At 37.0% G+C, this 8,072-nt stretch overlaps 1 pseudogene; it reads right to left on the minus strand.

Moving 5' to 3' along the window:
• Positions 1-2,066: 2,066 nt before the first annotated feature.
• On the minus strand, positions 2,067-6,755 carry LOC114914327 (S-type anion channel SLAH2-like; annotated as a pseudogene).
• Positions 6,756-8,072: the final 1,317 nt, after the last annotated feature.

An 8,072-nucleotide genomic window follows, 5' to 3' on the forward strand; every position in this document is an offset into this window, starting at 1 on the left:
TAGCTATTCTGTTCTTTGTTATTGTAGTCGATGATTCACGCACATTTTCAATTCTGTCATTTTACGAGCATTCATGGATTATATCTTATAACTCTCATCTCAGCTGAATTTTCATGTTTATCTCAGTCTACACTGATGTTTAATATCCCTAAAAATGATTCTTTTAAGCATGACAATGAGCCAGTTAGCAACTAAGGTTTGTGTGCGTGTGTGTTGGGGGGGGGGGGTGGGGGGGAGCAAAAAAAAAAAATCTATGATCGACCTTACTGGATTTTATGCCCCTATGTTCAAATGAATGAATATTTTGGTCATAGATGCACATGTATTTGTAATGGAAAACAGTCACGAGTGCAGAGATATAGCAGTCTAATAAATTCCAAAATGAATCACGTCTCCCCCGCACACCCCCCACAACACAAAAAGAAAAAAAAAAGGGACGTAATTTTTCTTTCATAATTCCATAGTAAAAAAATGGAATTGATATGTAATTACAAGAGGAAGGGGTGTCGGTGGATGGTGAAAGAGACCCAACCACACGCAAGGTCTGAATAGCCCTGGGATAGCCTAATATGAATCAAGGTATGTGGTCTCATGTGCTTAATATTGAGAACCAAAAACCATTGCCCATGTTCGCAATCCAATGTCTGAGGTTGACAGTGCAACGGAACTGCACTGGAGCCTACCTTCCAGCCAGTTCATTTTCGTCTGAAATGATGAAAACATTCACACATTAGCTCCACAACTAGAGGCTGGCAGGAGATGTGGTTCAAGTTGGGAACAAATGGTCACAATTAGGGGGGTGGGAAAAGGGGAGCAAAGAAAATAAAACAAGTGTTTCTATCCTGCAGTCTGCCTCTTATTTCTTCCTCATCTTCCAGCCAGTGTACCTGGCATTGCTCAAGCACCTCTTCATATTTGTGTCTTACCCTTGAGATTGAGTGGCTTCCTTGTGTTGTGGGACCGAGAGCCCATGATTCGCGCTTCCTGTCGGGAACTCAGACCCCAACATCACACCTAAAAGCAGCAGATAGTTATGACTGTTCAACTGTCCTCTAAGTTCTACCTCCCCAAAAACAAAAAAATAAAAAAATAAAAAAAAAGTACCGTGTCATGATATTATGATATTCAGCAAGTCGTCGTCTAGATTTGTAATGCAGGAGCCTGTTTGGATTCATAGGTCCAAAATCTCATAGGATTCATGATTTTGACCTATACAATTAGAAAAAAATGATATCATTTTTTTTATCCTATGAAATTCGGACCAACCCACTCCATAAACTTTCGAGTATTTTGAATACAGACCTAATCCAAACTTATTTTTTCTAATTGTGCAGGCCCAAACTGTGAATCTTATGAAATTTTGGGCTCATGAATCCAAACAGGCCTGAGAAAGATGATCCATGTTTAAAATGTTTCTTACAAAAGCTTTACGAGTGTGCTACAAGATATATCTTTACAGTATTATTCTAGAGTTGTTAATTGATCATGTCAGATCAATTTAAAGTATTGACATGGTGGTTGCACAGCATGTTGACATCCTGCTGATGTAAATAAGAAGTCACTAAAATATCATTAACAGATTATGCATATAAACAGAGCATGAGTCTGCTGCTAAATGGATGTTGCTTATATTTTGCATGCCAGTCATCTTTTGCTTTATGAGTTAGAGAGTTGTTCAAAGGAATGCAGCCTTTATTGGAACAAACCAGCAAGAAGAAAATCTATATAACTTTAGGTTGTCATGATGTATAAATATTCCAACCAAATACCACAACGATAAGAGGAGTATGATATACATACCTTCTGTTAATGACGTCCAACAGCATGTTACCCACACCATAATGGACGTTGTTAGATTTCCTCTCATTTCTACTGAAATCATTCAAGAAGGCATCAAACAAATTTAAGATTGTACCGTTAAATTCATGATGTAAAGACAATACAAGCCTTTTTCTGGGGGCGAATTAGCTCCTCTAGAATGAACTGGAAACCTTGGGAGATTAATCTAAAGAAGAAATAAAGAACAAACATATCATGTACTTAACCGACGCAGCCTGCATGAAATCTGATGGTAATTTTCTTTTTTACTGGAAATTGTCTGATGGTTAAACTCTTTGATAATAAACAAAAACCGAACTCCCACCAACCAATATGGTAGGAAAAGTTCATACACTTTTCCAGTAGACTTGTAGATCTAATTTTTAAACTCATACAATGGAGCTTGATGATTACAAGATGTATTTGAACCAATCAATAACATGCATATCTTCTATTAACAAATTCTACTCTGTGCAGAATGCTTATGATACTGTCTTTATCTCTAAATTATCTGCACCTTGGTTAAGCTAACAAAACAGCAGACCATTTTCTTGGGACTCATAGTTCACTTGCCACAGATGAAGATTTGACTGTAACATAATGCACCAAAAGTGTAAATAGGCCAAAAAATTCAAAGCTCGAGCTCTGGACTGTTTTTGGGAAGAGAGACTTCTGTGTCTTTCATGTCTGAGCTTGCTGACCTCAGATGTGTGAGCTTCTCAGTGAACTTTGGTCTTTTCTGTGTGATAGCAATAGAGCGTCATTTGGGAATAGGTCATGGAGGATAAAAGCATGGATAATGGTGGACACGAGAAGAGCTGCTACTGTGAAGATAGGAATTGCGGAGAGTCCAACAGAAAATGACCGAGTTAATACATTTGTCACTTCCATTGAGTAGCTAATTGTTGCAACTGCAGCACTAGTCATTGGAAAAGTGTATGCCCACCATGTCAGTGAAAACCTATTGAAACAAAATAATGTAAGAAACAATAAATAAGGAATAGAAGGCAATAAATAACCAAAGCAAATTCTTGAGAGAGAGAAAGACCTGAAACCTCGGAAAAAATTAATGCGCACAGCCTGCAAATACACAAGAAAATAAGTTAGATAACAAGCTTTAAAGGAGTCCCAAATGTTAATTTGGACAAATGCACAGATTTATTGGCTGTCCCATGTTTGGACCAGTGGAACCAAAGCATAAAGCACTGTCTGCGCCACATAATTCTCAAGCTATGGTCTGGAATCATGGTTAAAGACTCTGCAGACTTGGATTTCAAGAGCATCATTTGAATCATTTAAAAACTGACTCTGATCTCAAACAGAAGGAACAATGTAATGGTCATTCCCTATACAGCCTTTTATAGCAAATGAACCAACATATTTAAAGGAAAACAATAATGCACTAACTTGCATGAGTCGCTAAAGATGCAACAGAGAGAGACCCACCAGAGAGGCATAGAGGAACATGGAAATAAAGTAAGCTATCCTTGATCCACGATCAAAGTCACCACGAATCTTTGCCCATGCCAGACAAGCAACACTGGGTGCTGCTACAAATAAGAAAAAAACTGGGTGAAGCTCTTTTGGGAGGGTTTCAGTAGTAGGAAGCCTCTGGTACAGAGTTACAAACAGAACTGTATAGTGAGCTAATCCAACAGCAAAGAAGAAGGTAGGTCCTTCTTTAAGTCCCATAGATGCGCCGAGCAATGCACCCACAAAGTTTCCCACGATCGATAAATGGTTTGATGGATTTGCCACCTTTGAGAGCCTTCTTTGGCCCCCGGACATCCATTGACCATAAATTTTGAGCTCAAGGCAAAAGATTGGTGCCATAAGGGCATACCAGAGAGCAGCATGAAGGTTTACTGCAACCGATGGTGGCACACCAAGTGCCAAAAAAGGCATGCTATCCAAGGAGCAAAGAAGAAGTTGATGCGGACTGGATGGTGGTACTCTCGTCGAACCGCTTCAAAGTAAAAGATGATTTTGAGAGAGTAAATGAGGGACACGGTGCCCATCAATGCAAGTGAGATACACCAAAGGACAAAATTCGCTGTCAAGCTCACATGTAGAAAACTCATGGATGGAGATGTAGCTAAGGACTTCCAAAGGATAGCATGGCTGCTTGCACCAAGGCACATACCAAAGGCAGATATTGGGAAGCGAAGAAGAAAAGGCCACTTCTCGTCTTCAGGAAGAGCTGACACCTCTGATTCCTGCAGAGAATAGCACAAGTTAATTATGAGTAATGTTGCCGAAATAGATAAAAGAACAATCATAAGCAAGAACACAGCATGTTGTATATAAGGTCCATTTGCATTATGATATATAATCAACAACTCTTGGGGAAAAGAAGAACTCATTCATTGCTATTCAACCTTAAGAAACAAGGGGTTGCTTGGAGCAATAAAGGAGCGTGAGGAAGGCACTGAGATGTGATTGACGTATGCAAATTGAAAGACTGACATCAAACAGCTGTACATCTGTGGACATGATCTTATACAAAACAAAAACCTTCATATATTACTCTCTTTTTAATGTTTAGATTCTCAAAATGAACAAAGAGATGGTCTTTTATATTCTGTTAATGATGAAAAGGTGGCACTGCTGGACAAAACTTTAATAGAGAAGCAATAGTAACAGCTAGAATATGGTGTGTCCAGAAGGTTGCATACCCTTAAAGTGTCTAATTCAGGCCCTTTTAAGGCATCGACGTAGCATTCTACTGCTGGCACAGCCTCGATTTCCTTAATCTCCAAATCATTAGCCTCCACATCTGGTTCCTGTGGCTTTCCACGTAAGTTGGATAACTGCCTTTCGAGTCTTCCGGACCACGTCTTGAAGGATCAAAACGTTTGTCCCTTGAACTATAGCTTCTTCGCATCCTTTGCTGATCCTCGAATGGACCATTAAATTTTCCCACTGCAGCTGTCGTGCCATATGAACTTCCCACTGGTATGGACCGGGAATGGAACATCCCCATTTTTGCTTGTGTCAAGTCACTAGTGCTAGAGTCAACAGGTTGATTTGGTTGTTCATCAATGGCAGCTGATGCAGCTTTATCCCCGAATAAAACTTTTATAGCTTGTCCAACATCTATTCCAGGAGCAGAAGCAAGCAAGCTGATAGAGATCAAATTTGACTGATGGCACTGACTTGCTTGAACTGGCGAATGCAGTGGAGGTAATTCAATCACATTGGCCTGGCTATGTATTTTAGGAGTTTCTGATCCCTGAATTGAAGCAACTGTGAGTTTGATGGGCCAAAACATGAACTTGATAATTAGTAAAAAGTTAGGGAGAGGAACCAAAACCGGTTGCTTCTCTCCATCATCTTCTCCAAAGAAATGACAATTTAAAGAACACAAGCACAAGCTAATATAAATAGGCACAAACAACACTGGAGTTCATATTTTATAGCTATCGATTTGCACAAGCACGAGCTTGTACGATTATAAATAGGAATAAAAGCAAACACCAACTTTGGGATATACCTTTACACAGAAACAGAATAACAGAACCGAACACAGAGGCACTGTGTCAAGCATCACATCAGAAACTTTTTTTGCTGATGTGAAGACATATGCAACTAACAATGCGGATCAATCTTAAGTATTAGCAACTTAGCAAATAGACAGAAAGCATGGGAGAGAAAAATTAAAAGAATATGAAGACTTTTGTGTCTGCTGGCAGAAGGAAAATAACTTACTTTTTCAGCAACTGCATCTTCTTGAGGATTGGGAATGGTAACCGACTGAGTTCCAGTGCACTCAACATTATCAAAACCAGCAATTGTTTCGGATGCATCACATGTTAGAATATATGGAAGTTCTTCAGGGAAACCTTGATTGGTTGAAAGCTGGACTTGGGGATCTTTGTTTTCCATTAGATATGATAATTCCTGCACCATGCAAGCAAAGTCAAGAGATTGAACCAATTTTTTTCCTCTTATTTTTTCCTTTCAACTATGGATTGAAATTAATATTACTAACCACGACAACATCCAAAAGTGACAAGAAATGAACACAATCAAAATCGTAATGACGTGGAGTTCCGTTCAAATTCGAGTATTATAAACAAAAATTGACGCGGTTAATTTATGGAGAGAGGATAAACCACGCCCAGTATATAAAATAAGCACAAATAAAAACTCTAAATCACCGGAAGCTATTCAGCACAATTCTATTCTATTCTATTCTTTTTTTTTTTTTTGAATCCTCCGTACCAATTATCAATCTTTTTTCCCCACGCATCATTCATTTCTTCCAATTTATACGAAGCTTGTGCGCACCTTTCTCCAAAATCAAAGTTTCCCGTGCTTGTTCTCTACTAGTTATATCGCCGAACGTTCCAAACGACTATCACCAACTCCAAATATTATTTTTTACAAAAACCATGCACAAATCAAAACAACAAGAACAACAACATCATTATATTCTGATCTACCAGAAACAAAGAGACCTCACTACAAACACAACGCAGGCCATCAGCTAAATACTTGAAATGGCTTCCTTTACGAGCAAATGAAAACACGAATAAAATTATGTTGTCTCTCTGTTTTGTTCGGGCAGGCGAGAGGAGTACAATGAAGGCAACCCCCTTCACTTGGACTTAAATAGGAACAATAGGTAGCGAAGACATGAGAGCGTTCGTTCCACTCCGCAGGAACGTAAAAGAAGAAGAAAGGGAACACCTTGTCGTCCGTATGGTCTTCCCATAATGCGGAAGGATGGACGGCGGCGCCGCCGGTCCTCCAACCCGTCGCCATCGCTCCCTGCTTTCTTGGAGAAGCGGAACTTTTTTTTTTTTTTTTGTGATAAACTCAACCGGGAACGAGGAGAAGGGGAAGAAGAAATGAACGCCGAATCGCGGCAGTGTAAATTAGCCGAGCCGGAGACGCGGGTGAGCCTTTAGGCCAGGCTCAAGCTCGGTCGGTTCATCATGTAAACAAAATGAGTTCATGTCACCTTACTTTAATTTAGGATCCGTGCTTTTATTGATAAAAAACTTATTTAAAAATTTATATTTTTTTAATAAATATTTTTAGATAATATTTAGATAAAAAAATAATTTATTTATATTTTTTTACGTATAAAAAAAGTGATTTCAAACTCTGTTATTTATATTTTTTATATTATTATTTTTTTGGATAAATTACTAAAATTTATCGATAATACTCTTTATGTTTTTTGGATTTGAAAAAAATAGATAATTAAGTTATTGGCCATCGAACGATCAAAGTATTAAAAATAAAAATAGAATAATTTAAAAATAAAATTAAATATTTATTTTATTGATTAATAAAAAATGATTTAATTATGGTGAGTAAAATTTTTTCTCTATTTCATAAATAAATATTATGCATAAAAAATAATTTATTTATTTTAAAAAATATAAAAATATGAATAAACTGATCAATGAAAAATTTGTTCAACTTTTTTATGATATTTATTTATAAAAAAAATGAGTCTTTAGAGGCTATTATGCTGTTCATGAGCAACTAATATGTAAATTTGATAAATGTGTAGTGTCTTGCAAGTTTTTTAAATACGTATGTATAATTCAAAGGTATCAAATTATTTTGTTGATTATGCCTTTTGATTTTGAAGAAGAATAATTTCTCTTAATAAGATAGATAAATAAATAAATATTTTTAAAATTAAATTTTAATATTATGATTAAAATATTTTTATTAATTATATATTTTTTTAACATATAATAGCACACTTACGCTGTCCCTTCCTACTAAATAAATTCAATCTCTTATTTCCCGTCGATAGCTTGTAAGCTGCGTACAGGAGATTGTTATATAATTTACTAATAAATAAATATAAAAATAATTTTATTTACAAATGAGCCAAGTATACAACTACATCTACACATTTACTATATTGTTCACTGATATGAGAGCTGAAATCAAGCTTCTTTTTTTTTTTTTTCTTCTTTTTTCTTTTTTCGTTTGCTTCTCTCAAAAGCCAGCAATTAACGCAGGAACAGTTGTTTCAATTTTCGCGGCCCTAAAATTTAAAGAAAAGATCTTTGGCCTCGGTATAACCACGACTAAATATTATGATTTTTTTTAAGAGGAACTCGATGATTGGTCCCCATATGGACCAGGCTCAAACAAAAAAAACCCTTGCTGACCAACTTTTAGACGTCCGGTCCACGAAGCGTCCTTTTTTTTCAGGGAAAAAAAAAAAAGGGGCCCCCCTAAAAGCATACACACCTAGTATTGTGACAGATGGCGGAGGAATC

The sequence above is a fragment of the Elaeis guineensis genome, chromosome 6 (assembly GCF_000442705.2).
Source record: "Elaeis guineensis isolate ETL-2024a chromosome 6, EG11, whole genome shotgun sequence".
NCBI lineage: Eukaryota > Viridiplantae > Streptophyta > Magnoliopsida > Arecales > Arecaceae > Elaeis > Elaeis guineensis.